The sequence below is a fragment of the Pleurodeles waltl genome, chromosome 4_2 (assembly GCF_031143425.1).
Source record: "Pleurodeles waltl isolate 20211129_DDA chromosome 4_2, aPleWal1.hap1.20221129, whole genome shotgun sequence".
In the NCBI taxonomy this organism is placed as follows: domain Eukaryota; kingdom Metazoa; phylum Chordata; class Amphibia; order Caudata; family Salamandridae; genus Pleurodeles; species Pleurodeles waltl.
Window position 1 is genome coordinate 493,093,805 of NC_090443.1, and position 15,255 is coordinate 493,109,059.

The 15,255-nt window shown below is 50.6% G+C and overlaps 1 protein-coding gene across 1 annotated transcript in view; it reads left to right on the forward strand.

Annotated features, from left to right (window-relative positions):
* The window catches only part of LYL1 (LYL1 basic helix-loop-helix family member), a 320,667-nt gene that overhangs the window by 211,830 nt on the left and 93,582 nt on the right, over positions 1 to 15,255 (forward strand). The gene's annotated exons all lie outside the window — the stretch shown is intronic.

Genomic DNA, 15,255 nt, shown 5'->3' on the forward strand with positions numbered 1-15,255 from the left:
GTATAAATACGACGCATTTGCGTCGCCGTCATTTTTTTAGACGGGAACGCCTTCCTTGCATCTCATTAACGCAAGGAAGGCGTTCACGCCAAAAAATGACGCTCTTTACTCATACTTTGGCGCTAGACGCGTCTAACGCCAAAGTATAAATATGGCGTTAGTTTTGCGCCGAATTTGCGTCGAAAAAAACGACGCTAATTCAGCGCAAACGGAGTATAAATATGCCCCTGAAAATCTTGGTGAGGCCCTGTTAGGGGGCCCCTGCAGTGCCCATGCCATTGGCATGGGAACTGCAGGGGCCCCGAGGGGCCCCACGACACCCGTTACCGCCAACCAGGTTCTGGCGGTCAAAACCGCGAGAACCAGGCTGGCGGTAAGGGGGTCGGAATCCCCATGGCGGCGCTGCCTGCAGCGCCGCCATGGAGGATTCCTCAGGCCAGGGGAAAACCGGCGGGAAACCGCCGGTTTCCCTTTTCTGACCGCGGCTTTACCGCCGCGGTCAGAATAGGCCTGGATGCACCGCCAGCCTGTTGGCGGTGCATCCGCGGTCCCCGGCCCTGGCGGTCCATGATCGCCAGGGTCGTAATGATCCCCTTAGTGGCTCCGACTGCAACATTAGTGTCACAGTTTAGAAGGTGATGTGGCTAATGGAGGCAAGTATTGCCACATCGTATGTCAAAAGTTGCACAATGCAAGTGTTGTGGCACTTTGAAACCCTGGTGCCACCTGATGCCTCCGCCAGGCATGATGAATGAAAGGGGTACATTCCTGCAGTAGGAGGCACACAAAACCTAAAGCAGTTAAATCTTCTAGTTTCCATTGTGCCATTTTTGGGGTTAACTTAAATGCGTGCCTAAGGCAGGTTGGTCAAATGACACTCCAATTGTTTAATGTGCCTAATTTCACTTAGCAGGTTTGGCACCTTCATGTATGGCGCGAAGCATGCTAAGTGCCAACATAATGTCATAGTTTACAACGTTAGTGTCCTAACATGTGCCATGGCATGTCATATGTCAAATACGGCACACAAATGGTGGAGTTATGTGGTGGTATGAGGCAGCTGAAAATATGGTGCATCTGTGTGGTTTCACCATTTTCACATGGATTTTCTAAAAAGTGCTAAGCTTCTGTCAATTGACATTATCCTTTCCCCAAGAAATTGTAACATATGTATCTGAGACATGTATGCATGTTTGAGTCCCATATCTGTACATGTTTTCGTGGGCTAAATATGTCTGTCTGAATGGCATGTATAGATGCCAGTTGGTCATTCCTAAAACTAAGTTGACTTGGTCACTCAGCTAAACATATCGAATGTGTAACAGTTGTCTATGCTTTTCTTTGTTCAACAATCACAAAGCTATCTTTTCCTGTCATGTCTTGCAGGTGGATCTCCACCCTACACCACTGGTGAGGTTTCCCATTTTGAAGACCCCGATTCAGCCAGTGTTACCTTGTATGTCAAATTTGTAGATCAAAGGTTGTGTGTTAGAGACTATGATGTGTGAAATGCCATGTTCAAATGGCATGTGTGTCAATTAAGACACCATCATCTGTCCTTGGGTATCAGCATCATGTCTGATGTAATGTTGAGGATGTGGAATGAGATAAATGATGCATAGGTGCCAATGTGTGCTGCAATAGATTTGAGAGTCTTTGGAGAAGGTAAATATGCACACAAACACAGTGATGAAGATATGTGTCAGAGTGCTGGACTCGATGTCGCGGAGAGTGGGTGCCTCTGATGGCAGCAGAGTTGTCCTTATTTGAAATGAGGCACCTCTGCACTCCCTCTAGGCTGCCCGCCATGGTTTCCATCCCCACCCGCACAAGCTGTGCCAGATCCCGCTGGACTCCTACCTATGTCCTCTGAAAGGTAATCTCTGGGTCCTCAGAGCCCAGGGCTGTGGGTGGACTGGTTGGTGCAGTGTGTTGGTTGTTGGGTGGTTCATGCGGCGACCCCGCAATGCTTCTGTCCTCTTTGAGACTACAGATGGTGTCTGGAAGGAATCCAGGACATCCTGGAGGGTGTCAGCATTGATGGTCGGCAGCTCATCATCCAGATCATCAGAAAAATCCATGACAGGCAGCTCTGCAGGAGGCAAGGCTTAATCCTCTGCAATGGGATAATGAAGGGTAAATATTGGACTGTGGTGGCTGTTAACATGAGTCACCATTTGCCTACTTTTGGTGGCTTAGTGACATGGTACTGACCCACACATCAAGGCACACATTTATGGATCCCTAGTGGCACACTTTGCCACCTGAACATCATTTCTATGGAGTCACCATTGGCACAATCTGCCAGACCACATTTCCCAGTGTGTTACCCCCACCTTGATTGCCTTATCGTGGTCTTCTGTGTGTGTACCCCTTTCATTGATTTGACTGTGTTACACATGCATGCCATGGGTGCTGTTAGGGATTTGTGCACACATCACAAATGGAGATGTACAGAATATTTAGCATTTGATTTTAGAGATATTTGAGTAAGTAACTGACTCCTCTGCCACCCTACTTGTGTTGTTGGGGTGATGTAAGGGCCTGAGCGGTGAACATGCATCCTTCTAGCCACTTTGGGGCAGATTTAAGAAAAGTGGCGCTGTGCCTAGTACAGCGCCACTTTCCTTGCAGCCCTTAAGCCCCCCTACTGCCACCATGTGTGCATCGTATTTAAAATCCAACACACCATGGCGCAGGGTAGGAGGCAATAGCATCATTTTTTTATGCTATTGATGTACTCAACAGAAGTAGCGTGAAAAGTTTGCCGCTACTCCTGTAGAGTACATAGGGGCCCATTATTAAGAATGGAAGCCCCCTTTTTATGCCTGCTCTGAGCAGGTATTAAAAGTGCTGAAATAAATGGTGCAAGGAAATCTCTTAGATTTCCTTGCACCATTTTTTCGGCCACCCTAACTGGGGAATGTCCGCCTTTCATACATCATGTCTGGCGCAGGCCTAATGTGGAGCAAGGGTTTACAAAGTGTAAATATGGGGTAGGGAAAATGCCACTTTAGCACTGCCTTAGAGTAAAAAAATGACGGTCTTGTGGCGCTAGGGGCTCAGGAGTGACCTGACCTGTTTTTGGCTGGAGATCGCTCCCCGCGTCTGCAGCACCACCTTGCTGCACCGTGTCCCCTAACCCCCGCCCACTCGGCCGATCGCGTGTTCGAGGCCCTCCTCCACCCTCAGGCACCCGCCTGTGCCTCAGCCCTGGCGTCTAGTGGGCTTCTGGTAAGCATTACTAGACCCTTCTGTACCAGTGTGTCTGTTTTTCCCCAGCGTGTCTGTTTTTTTTCCACCCACTTGTGCACTGTCTCCACTGTCCTGTATTGCTCGTTTTAATTGTGCCTTGCTTTCCTGCTCTCTATTGCTCTTTCACTGTGCCTTGCTCTTTTCCTTGCCGCCTTCACCGTTTTCAAATTCGTTGCCTTGTTTTCTGATTGTGCCCACTCTGCCCAGTCTGTGTATTTTTCCCCGCTGCTGCCTCCCTGCAGCCCCGCCCCTCCCGCACCCCCATTCGCTTTTCCCTCCCGCCTCCCAGCTGCTCCTCCCTCCCACCTCTCCCTCTTAATGGCAGTAGCGCCGCTGGCGCGCCGGAGGCATGCCAGAGGCAAGCCCGTCTGCACCAGTCTGCGCCTAGACCGCGCCCAGCACCAGTCCCCCTGGCCCTCCCAGCCAAGAACCCCCCAGACACCACTACTCCTCACATACTCTCCACTCCCTCAACCCAGGTGCATGCCCTGCCTGCACCCAAACCAGCCCCTCACACAAACAGGGCCCCTTCACCTGCTTCACCTGCCGATTATCCTGCTCCACCTCTCACCCCCCCAACACCCATACGCCCCACACCAAACCCAGCCCCCCAACACCAAACACAACAACCACAACACAACCAACCACCGCACAGCCACAGCACACACCAACCACCCCACCACAAAAACCCCCACAACCTGAACTCACCCCACACCAACACCACCAAGACCCACAGCAACACCACAAGCACCCACACCAGCACACAACACAACAACAACACCCCCAACAATCACCTCAACTGCCTTCTCCTAAACACCCGCACCCTACACAAACACGCCATAGAACTCTGGGACCTCATCACATCACACTCACCTGACATCGTCTTCCTCACGGAAACCTGGACGAACCACTCGACAGAGCTCAACATAGCCATAGCCACCCCCACGGGATACAAACACCAAAGGCAAAGCAAAGACCGCCTCAACAAGCCAGGAGGTGGCATTGCCATCCTGCACAAAGACACCATGAAGGTCACCACCAACACACACAACACCCTCAACAACGCAGAACACATGCACTTACTTATCCACATAAACAACAATACCACCCTCAGAGGCACACTTGTATACAGACCCCCAGGACCACGCCCCCCCTTCTGTGATACCATCGCTGACACCATCAGCCCGCACGCCCTCACCTCCACAGATTACATCCTCCTCGGCGATTTCAACTTTCACCTAGAGAACCCCCACGACCACAACTCCTCCTCCCTCCTAGACAACCTCTCCAACCTCGGACTCAAGCAACTGGTCACAGCACCCACCCACTCAGCAGGACACACTCTCGATGCAATCTTCACTTCAAGCCAACACATAATCTACACCCACACCACCGAACTCCACTGGACTGACCACCACTGCGTCCATTTCTTCTTCACCAAACCCCCCACACACCACCACTGACCCACCACCCCTTACCGCATGTGGGACAAGATCCCCACAGAACACCTGAACTCCCAACTGGCAAAGAACCCCCTCCTAACTTCAACGACCCCAACACTGTGGCACACAACCTCACAAAATGGATCACCACCTGCGCAGACTCACTTGCCCCCCTCAGAAAAAACATTACCACCCGCAACATCAAGAACGCCCCATGGCTCACCGCAGAACTCCAAGACTCCAAGCGCAAATGCTGCAAAGCAGAGAAAGCCTGGCGACAAGAACCCTCCACTACAAACTTCTCCACCCACAACTACCACCAACTCATACGCACCACCAAAAGAGCACACTACAAGGAACGCATCGACAACAGCTCCCAAAACAGCAAGAACTCTTTACCGTCAACAAAGAGCTCTCCAAACCCAAAGCCAGCAACCTAGACCCCACCCACACACAGACCCTCTGCAACGCCCTCTCAAACCACTTCCACCGCAAACTCCTGGACATACACAACAGCTTCACACACACCCGCCACACACACCCCCCACCCGACCAACACAGACCCCCCTCACACCGCCCCAGTCTACTTGCCACCTGGGCCCCTACCACCGAGGAAGAAACGAAAAAAACAATGAACTCCATCTACTCTGGATCACCCTCCAACCCCTGCCCCCATCGGATCTACAACAAAGCCAGCCCAACCATCGCCCCGTACTTCGAGAAATAATCAACAGCTCATTCAACACCGCCACCTTCCCAGACCCCTGGAAGCACCCAGAAGTTACTGCACTGCTAAAGAAACCCAAAGCTGACCCAGACAACCTCTCCAACTACCGCCCCATCTCTCTCCTCCCCTTCCCAGCCAAGGTCACTGAAAAACTAGCGAACGCCCGCCTATCCCACTTCCTCAAGGAAAACCACACACTCAACCCATCCCAATCTGGGTTCCGCAAAAACTATGGCACGGAAACCGCCCTCATCGCATGCACTGACGACATCAGAACCAAAGTCGACAGGGGCGAGACTGTCACACTCATTCTCCTGGACCTCTCCGCAGCCTTTGACACTGTCTGCCACCAAACACTTCGTACACGCCTCCACAGCTATGGGATTCAACACAAAGCCCTAGACTGGATCTCCTCCTTCCTCACCAACAAAACCCCAAAAGTCCGCCTCCCACCCTTCCAATCCACTGCCGCCAAAATCATCTGCGGAGTCCCCCAAGGCTCATCCCTCAGCCCCACCCTTTTCAACATCTACATGATCCCATTAGCCAACATCCTCCAACCACATGGCATCACCATCTTCTCCTACGTAGACGACACCCACCTCATCTTCTCCCTCTCCCGCAACCCCAGTACTGCCAAAAGCAAACTCCACACTGCACTCCTCGACACCGCCGCCTGGATTACAGCCAACCACCTCAAGCTCAACTCCAACAGGACCGAGATCATCATTTTCGGCCCCCACAAATCCATATGGGACACCGCCTGGTGGCCCACCGCCCTAGGCCCTGCACCTACCCCAGCACCCCACGCACGCAACCTTGGCATCATCCTCGACCCCTCCCTCACCATGACCCAGCAAATCAACGCCATCACCTCCTCCTGTTTCAACACACTGTGCATGCTGAAAAAACCTTCAAATGGATTCCCACAGAGACCGGAAAAACCGTCACTCACGCAGTAATCAGTGGCATTCTGGACTACGGCAACGCCTTATACGCCGGCACCACACTCAAACTCAATCGCAAACTCCAGAGAATCCAGAACACAACCGCACGACTCATCACGAACCTCCCCGCCACGAACACATCTCACCACACCTCAAATCCCTTCACTGGCTCCCCAAAGACAAAAGGATCACCTTCAAAATCCTCGTCCACGCACACAAATCCCTCCACAACACCGGCCCATCCTACCTCAACGATAGAATAAACTTCCACACCCCCACCCGCCCCCTCCGATCCACCAACCTTGCACTCGCCGCAATCCCACGCATCCAACACACCACCACAAGGGGCAGATCCTTCTCCTATCTCGCCCCAAAGGCCTGGAACTCCCTCCCCATCAACCTCCACAAGACCCAAGACCTCCTTCTCTTCAGAAAAAACCTCAAGACAAAGCTATTCGAACAGTGATCGTCCAACCTTTACCCTCCAACCCCCGCGCCTTGAGACCCTCACGGGTGAGTAGCGCGCTTTACAAATTTCTTTGATTGATTGATTGATTAAATCTGCCCTTTTGAGTCATGTGTCCAGCATCCTGCACCACCCATTGTGAGATTCAGCCACCTCGTTTGTATGTGTGCAAACAGGAATTTCTCCCTTCTTGCAGAACAACACTCATCCATGCATCAAAGTTTTCCTTGTTGCAGAGCTGCAAGGATGCTTGCATCTCTGAAATGTGTGTTGTTTTGCTGGAACGTAGACCTTCCTGTTTGCACACATACACACGTGGTAGTCCATCGTTACGTTGTGTGCTGCAGGATGCTGAACACATGACTCAAAGTGGCTAGGGGGATGCATTTGGAAAGCCCACCCACTTCCATCACTCTGATAACACATGTGAGGTGGCGTGAGGACCTTACACATTTTGAGGCTTGTTGCTGTGTGGATGAATCATGTTAGGACACCACATCAGGGGTGGCATTGTAGTCGTAGTACTGGTGACTGACATTATTGTAATCCCATTGTGGACTACTTTCAATGTGTGTTGAAATCAACATCAATCTTTGTAAGTGGCAGACAGCATTCCTGTTAGTTGAATTTGCAGGATGTGTACCTTCCTGCACATGTGCATTAGGAACATCAAGGGGGACACCTCTACACTATGCAGTTTGTGTGACAAAGTTGGTATTGTCTGTCATATGTTTTGACATAAACAAGGTTAATAAAGGGATGCATTGACTATCTGTGACAACTACAAACCCTGCACATTTGAACTGATGCAGCACAGCAAGCTGAGCGGTTGCACTGCGTCTTTCTTCATAACTGAGCATATGTGTCACAATATCTGGACACGGACATCATAGTGCTCTACCAATTAACATTTTTTACCTTACACTCCAGTGGTGGATAGTAGCTCATAATTACCATGCCAAGGTAAGGCACCTTGCATACCTTATCCTGCCCTAAATCTCATGCCCCTCTCTCATACCTGACACTATGGCCCTCATTCTGACCTTGGCGGGCGGCGGAGGCCGCCCGCCAAAGTCCCGCCGTCAGGTTACCGTTCCGCGGTCGAAAGACCGCGGCGGTAATTCTGACTTTCCCGCTGGGCTGGCGGGCGGTCGCCTTCAGACCGCCAGCCAGCCCAGCGGGAAAGAGGCTTCCACGATGAAGCCGGCTCGGAATCGAGCCGGCGGAGTGGAAGCTGTGCGACGGGTGCAGTTCCACCCGTCGCGTATTTCACTGTCTGCGCAGCAGACAGTGAAATACATGTAGGGGCCCTCTTACGGGGGCCCCTGCAATGCCCATGCCAGTGGCATGGGCACTGCAGGGGCCCCCAGGGGCCCCGCGACCCCCCCTACCGCCATCTGGATCTCGGCGGTCCGACCGCCGGGATCTGGATGGCGGTAGGGGGGGTCGGAATCCCCGCGGCGGTGCAGCAAGCTGCGCCGCCGCGGAGGATTCAATGGGGCCACGGTACACTGGCGGGACCCCGCCAGTGGTGCCGGTCCGACCGCGGCTTTACCGCCGCGGTCGGAATCCCCATTGGAGCACCGCCGGCCTGTCGGCGGTGCTCCCGCGGTCCTCCGCCCTGGCGGTCAAAGACCGCCAGGGTCAGAATGACCACCTATATGTAGTAGGCATTCCATGTGTGTATTTGAGATCTTCCCATGCAACACATGTGACCCACCCAGCTTCTGAAGCCTTCACAAATAGTGCACATCTGTATTTGGTTCAGTGTAGTCCCGAAGCTCAAGGGTGGTGTGGAAGTGACAAGTGGGTGTGTTACAAGTTTGTATTTCCAAAGATTGTAGTTGTTCATTGTGTGTTGCATTGTGCATTACACACAGGGCAAACTTTCTATGTATTTGGTACATTGATCCCAGACAACCATTTTCCTAGCAGCCTCCTTGCCCCAGCCAACAACACTATGGAAGCACCTTATTTACATTACTGATCATCATGGTGGACATATCCCCAGTAGCCTCGTGAGTTTTGTCGCTATTGTGGTGCTTTACTGCATTGGCACCATGTATGATGTCACTTTTGCAGCAAAATACAGGGAGGTCCATCGCTTAGAATGCTTGCAACAGTTTCATATATGCCTTTGGCAGGCTTCACAAATTAGGTTTACAGATAGCATAGAGCAATCTTTATGGAATGTCTGCCCCATTTGTTCTTCCCTCCCTGCGTAAGAAATATTTCCTTGCATATATCATTTATGGCACAGGCATATTATGGTACAAGGATCAATCAATCAATATTTGTAAAGTGCGGCCACTCACTTGTGACGGTCTCAAGGTGCTGGGGGAGAAGGGCCTCTCCTGAAGAGCCACGTCTTGAGGTTCTTCCTGAAGATGGTGAGCAACGGACTTTGTCTGAGGTACGGGGGAGGTTGTTCTAGCTCTTTGCTGCAGCATAGGTGAAAGATCGTCCTCCAGCAGTGGTTTTGAGAATGCGAGGGATGCTGAACAGGGTTCTCTGGGTACAGCAGAGGGATCTGGAAGGGGTGTGGAAGGAGACGCAGTGGTTCAGGTAGGCTGGTCCTGCATTGTGTATGGCCTTGTATCTGTGGGTGAGAAGCTTGAAGGCGATTCGCTTCTCGACTGGTAGTCAGTGGAGGGTCCTCCGGTGTTGGGAGATGTGTTCTCGGTGAGGGAGGTCCAAAATGAATCTGGAGGCAGCGCACTGGATGAGTTGAAGTTTTTTGATGTTCCTAGTTGAGGTGCAGGCGTAGAGGGCGTTGCCGTAGTCGAGCTTGCTAGTGACTAAGGCGTGGGTGACTGTCCTGCAACAGTCTGCTGGGATCCCTCTGAAGATCTTACAAAGTTTGCAGAGTGTGTGCCAGCAGGAGGAGGTGACAGAGTTTACCTGGTGGGTCATGGATAGGGAGGAGTTGAGGATGATTCCTAAGTTGTGGGTGTGCTCGGACCGTGCAGGGGGGGTGCTGAGGGATATGGGCCACCAGGAGTCATCCCAAGCTGATGTGGCGTTTCCAAAGATGATGAGTTCCGTCTTGTCGGAGTTGAGCTTGAGGCAGCTTTCTCTCATCCAGATAGCAGCGGCTTTAATTCCTGAGTGAAAGTTCCTTTTGGTTGTGTCCGGGTCTTCGGTGAGGGAAATTATGAGTTGTGTGTCATCGGCATATGACACGATGTTCATACTGTGGCTTCTGACGATGGCAGCAAGAGGGGCCATGTATACGTTGAACAGTGTGGGATTCAGTAAGGATCCTTGACAGGTTCTGCAGTTCACTCCTGTGGGTCTGGAAGTGTAGGGCAGGTGCCTGACCCTCTGCATCCTCGTGGAGAGGAAGGAGTAGATCCATTCCAGAGCTCTTCCACGGATTCCTATGTCATGGAGTCTGGTGCACAGAGTGATGTGGGAGACCGGGTCGAATGCTGCTGAGAGGTCGAGGAGTATGAGTGCTGCGGTGTGGCCGCGGTCTAGGAGTAATCGGATGTTGTTGGTGGCTGCGAGAAGTGGTGAAGCTGGACTGGGAGCTGTCCAGGTTGTTGTTGGCCTTGATGAAATTCCATAGTTATGCATTGATTGCTTTCTTCAGTACTTTGGCGGGGTAGGGTAGCAGTGAGATGGACCGGAAATTCTTTAGTTCTGGTGGGTCGGCCAAAGGGTTCTTCAGGAGAGGGTGTATTTTGGCGTGTTTCCAGTCCCCGGGGAAGGTGCCCGTGCTGATAGAGCAGTTGGAATGTTTTACGGAGCTCTGGGCGATGCATGTGCTGTCTCTGATGTATATGTGGTGCGGGCTGGGGTCCAAGGGGGCTCCAGAGTTGGTGCTGTTCATGATGTTGACTGTTTCCTCTGTGGTGAGCGTGGACCAGCTGTGGATGGTTTGGGTGAGTTCTGGGGGGGTGGGCCGGTCATGGGTTCCGGTGCCAGGATTTTCCATGAGGAAGCTGTTGTGGATGTCCTGGATCTTGTGGTGGAAAAAGGAGGCGAGTTTGTCGCAGAAGTCCTGTGATGGGGGGATGCTGGTGGCTTCGGAGGAAGGATCTGTGAACTCGTTGATGACTGAGGAGAGTTCCTTAGAGTTGTGTGCCGAGGAGTTGATGCGCTCCCTTAATGTGTCCTTCCTTGCGTTCTTGATTTTTCGTCGGTGGGCAGTGTTTGCGGATCTGAATGAGGCAAGGTCTTTGCTGGATTGGCTGTGCCTCCATTTTTTCTCTAAGCATCTGCGGGTACGCTTTGATGCTTGGAGTTCGGTGGTGAACCAGCTGGCTTTCTTAGGTAAGCGTTTAGCCGATGACAGCCAGAGAGGGGCTAGAGTGTCGACGCATTTGGTGATCCATGCATTGAGATTGCGCAGAGCTGTGTTGGTGTCATCAGAGGAGGGAGGGAGGGATGATGTGAGTTGCTTATTGGTGATTTCATTCCATTTCCTGTGGTGGGTCTTGGAGGTGCGGGTGAGGCTGTTGGGAGCGGTGATTGTGAAGTGTATGCAACAGTGATCGGTCCAGTCTGGGGTGGAGATGGTCTCAATTGTGATCCGATTGCTTGAGGTGAAGATGGGGTCCAGTGTGTGTCCTGCGATGTGTGTGGGTGTGGCGACCAACTGTCTGAGGCCGAGGGTGGTGAGGTTGTCAAGTAGAGTGGTGGTGTTTAGGTCGGTGCAGTCCTCGAGGTGGAAATTCAGGTTTCCGATGAGGAGGTAAGTCGACTGACGCCAGGGCCTGGGGGGTAGCGATGTCTACGACATCATCTATGAAAGCTGGGTGGTGGCCGGGTTGCCTGACACCGGGGTGCCACGGATTGAGGAGTTGTGGTTGGAGTGGACCTGGAAGTGAAGGTGTTCCTTGGTGGTGCAGTGTTCTTCTGGGACCGCCTTGACATGTAGTGAGGTCTTGTGTACGATGGTGAGTCCTCCACCTGGGCGGGAGGGCCGGTCCCTCCTTAGGATGCTGTAACCGTTGGGAATGGCGATGTCTGGACCCGAGGTGGGGTTGGTCCAGGTTTCGGTAAGGAAGGCGATGTCCGGTTGGATGGTGTCGATCAGGTCCCAGAGTTTGGTGGTGTGTTTATGGAGGGAGTGGCTGTTCAGGAGCAGGCAGTTGAAGGGGTTGTGGAAGTTTTTGGTATCTTTGTGTGCGGAGAGTACCTTTGGTTTCTTGAGGATGGCGCTGATGTTGCAGTTCCTGCAGGTGACAGGTCTGTGGGTGTCCTTGGAGGAGATGGTGCAGCAGTTGTTGAGACATCCGGTGTTCATGCAGAGGAGGGTCTCTGAGTCATAACGGAGGCAGTCCAGGGGGTGGTTTAACAGAGATCCATGGTTCCTGGCGCTGGGCGCGGTCCAGGTGCAGACGGGCACAGACACAAAGTGATCTATGCATGCTTTGTGTGACTTTGCTAAGGTACCCCAAGGGAAATGGGAGGCTTAAGTCACATTGGCATCATTCGATATGATGCTAATTTTGCAGTAAGGGCTTGTAAATATAGGCCCCTAGTAAGACAGTAAGACCACTTATAGCTGATGTTATGCATGAAGGTGTCCCTTTGTGCGAGACACCAACCATTCCCACTACAGGCAAACTTGCTACTTGGTAACATGGAAGCTACTTTTACAGCAACACAGATGATGATCACAGACATGCTCATATGTTGTGTTTGATCACTTTTGTGGCCATTCCCAATGGTGCATGAAGGCGTCTCGCAATTCTTGTTGGCCCACCCTGTGCAACAAGCGTTGTACATGTTGCCCAAAGAGTGTTACACATGGGCAGGTCGTTCAGTTGCAACAGTGTAGGGATTGATTTGAAGGATGGGTAATGGTCTGTGCATATAGGGAGGAAGATGTGAACGCATTAGAAGTGTTTGGCCATTAATGTGTCCCGATTCAAGCCTTTTGCATGCATTCAGTGTGTCCTATGTGCCTCCCTCTTCTGCCATTTGTTAGTTTTAAGATTGCCCCTAATGCAACTTACCCTGCATTTGTGGTAGGTCTTGGAAGTCTGCACTGTCCTGTCCTGAGTGAACCAGATCTTCCGGGATGACTGCTGACACCAGCTTCTCCAGGTCATCCAGGTCCTCCTGGGGTGCAGGACTACCACCTCCAGTCGGTAGTGCAGCCTTTTAGTTTCTGGCCAATTTCTCTTTAGTTCCGCGTTTGCAATAGTGCCAGCGCTTCGTACAATCAATGACAGTCCTCTTCACCTCTGCTACACTGTTGACTTTGTTGGAAATTGACTGCCATATGGCTTCCTTCCTACCTATTGGCAATGTAGAGGTGACAAAGAGCTAGTGTTGGTTCTCCGTCACCTCTCTGACCAAGATGATATTCTCCTCCTCACTTAAGTGACACTTCGGCTGCCTTTTCTCCTTCTCCTGTAATTTTGCTGCTCCATCCTGGCTTGTACTGGGCTGGTTGGGGTCTCTCTTGGGTCTCTCCTGACCTGCATTGTCCAACTTGGGTCCTTGTGGCTTGTTTGGCAATGTTGTGGGCGTTTTTACACTAATGCTGCAAAATATAGCACTATCACGATTAGCGTAAAGAAATGTGCAGCTAATCATGCTTAAGCCATTTTTGCAGCATTAGCATTGTTATTCCTTATGCAATGTCACAAAGGTTAGCGTCAATTTTTAATGCTACCCTTTCCTTAGCACCATGGTGTGTCGTTTTCTAAATAGGGCACACGGATGGTGCAAGGAAATGTCATTAGGCAGTGTTAATTTTTGCTAGCACTGGTTGTGCGTCATTTTTCTTAACTTTGGGCCTAGGCCTGTAAAAATGAATTTAAAGAATGTGTGCTCTCTCACGTCCTTTTGACTGAATTCGATACCCAACCCTCGATGAGCATGTGACAGAAATAATTCTAAATGTTAAGTACCAGAACGGTCCTGATTTTTTTCACTTTTACTGGATCCATTGACTGGTTCAAGAGAAAATAAATGGTGGAAATGATGGGTGTGAAACCCAAGAGAGTCCGGAAAGATCATTAGAAATATTGGTATAAATACCTACCTCATGTTGCCCCAACACGAGTAGTCTGTCCTGGTTACTAGTCTAATCTTGGTTGCTAATAGTGTTCTGTGCAAGTCACAACCATGTTGTCAGAGAGGAGCGTCTTCCTCTAAGGGGCCCCTAAAAAGAGAATCCAAGCTGATTCATTGAATTAGGGTACACATTATTTTTGGCCTGAATCTAATCAGATACATTAACTGCACAAGCAGTACTTTAGAGACTCAGACGATCCTGAGCTGTAGAATATCCAATTACTGTATGACCCCTATCTTATCAGGAGAAGATGATCCAAACGGCTGAGCCACCCATAGGCCAGACCTTCTTTCAGCCAACAGACCTCAAGTCTAGACCCTCTCTCAGCCATGGTACCTCAAACTGAAATTATCTTTTAGCAGAGAGACCTCAAGTTTACTCACTAAAGAATCTCTCGCAGCAACCACCAGGTGTGTCCAAGTGCCACACCTAGTGAGAAGGGTTACAACATGAGCTCCTAATGTGTATACATAAAGACCTCTGCTCCTCATGTCTGAAGAGGCTAAGTCCCGGAAGCCATGCTACCACAGAGCGATCCCCTTGAAAGACCGCATCGGTTGATGGAGGAAGCTAGTTTGAACACCTCAAACTAATGCTGACCAACCCAGGGCGGTCGCCATCTTCAAATGGAAATTTTCCAAATCAAATGAATGACTCATTGCAGGAAATGGTTTGAATGTTTTTGCTTTGTACTAATATTTCATTAAATATAAAACATTACTGAAATCAAGTTCATTGTCTGTGAAATGATAAGAAAAAGAAAAACTACATGAGGATATTTACATTATACCCATCAAATCAAGTGAAAGAAAATCATAAGTCATTGACCACAAATCTACGTCTTAAGCTTTTTAAATACTTTTTCAGGCAAAGTCTTCTTTTGGGCTTATTTGTCAGGATTGCTTGGCTCCTTTTTAAAGGAAGTTGTACCTGTTTTGGATTTCAAACCTGGCAAATTGTGATGCTAAATGCGGAGGAGCGTCATTCTGCTGTATTTACCAAAAAGGAAAAAATAAAATAATAATAACGTACACTATGGGGGTTATTACAACTTTGGAGGAGGTGTTAATCCGTCCCAAAAGTGACGGATATACCACCAGCCGTATTACGAGTTCCATAGGATATAATGGACTCGTAATACGGCTGGTGGTATATCCGTCACTTTACCGTCACTTTTGGGACGGATTAACACCTCCTCCAAAGTTGTAATAACCCCCTATGTTATTATCATTTTTTGTTTTCTTGCGGGGCAGGGTGGGGTGAGGTGCGCCTGGAGGGAGGAGGCTGGAGGAGGCCTATGTGCACACAGAGTGAACAAGAAATGAGCACTTTGCATGTGTTCTCCCCGGCTGTGTAACACAGCCGGGTAGAGAACATGC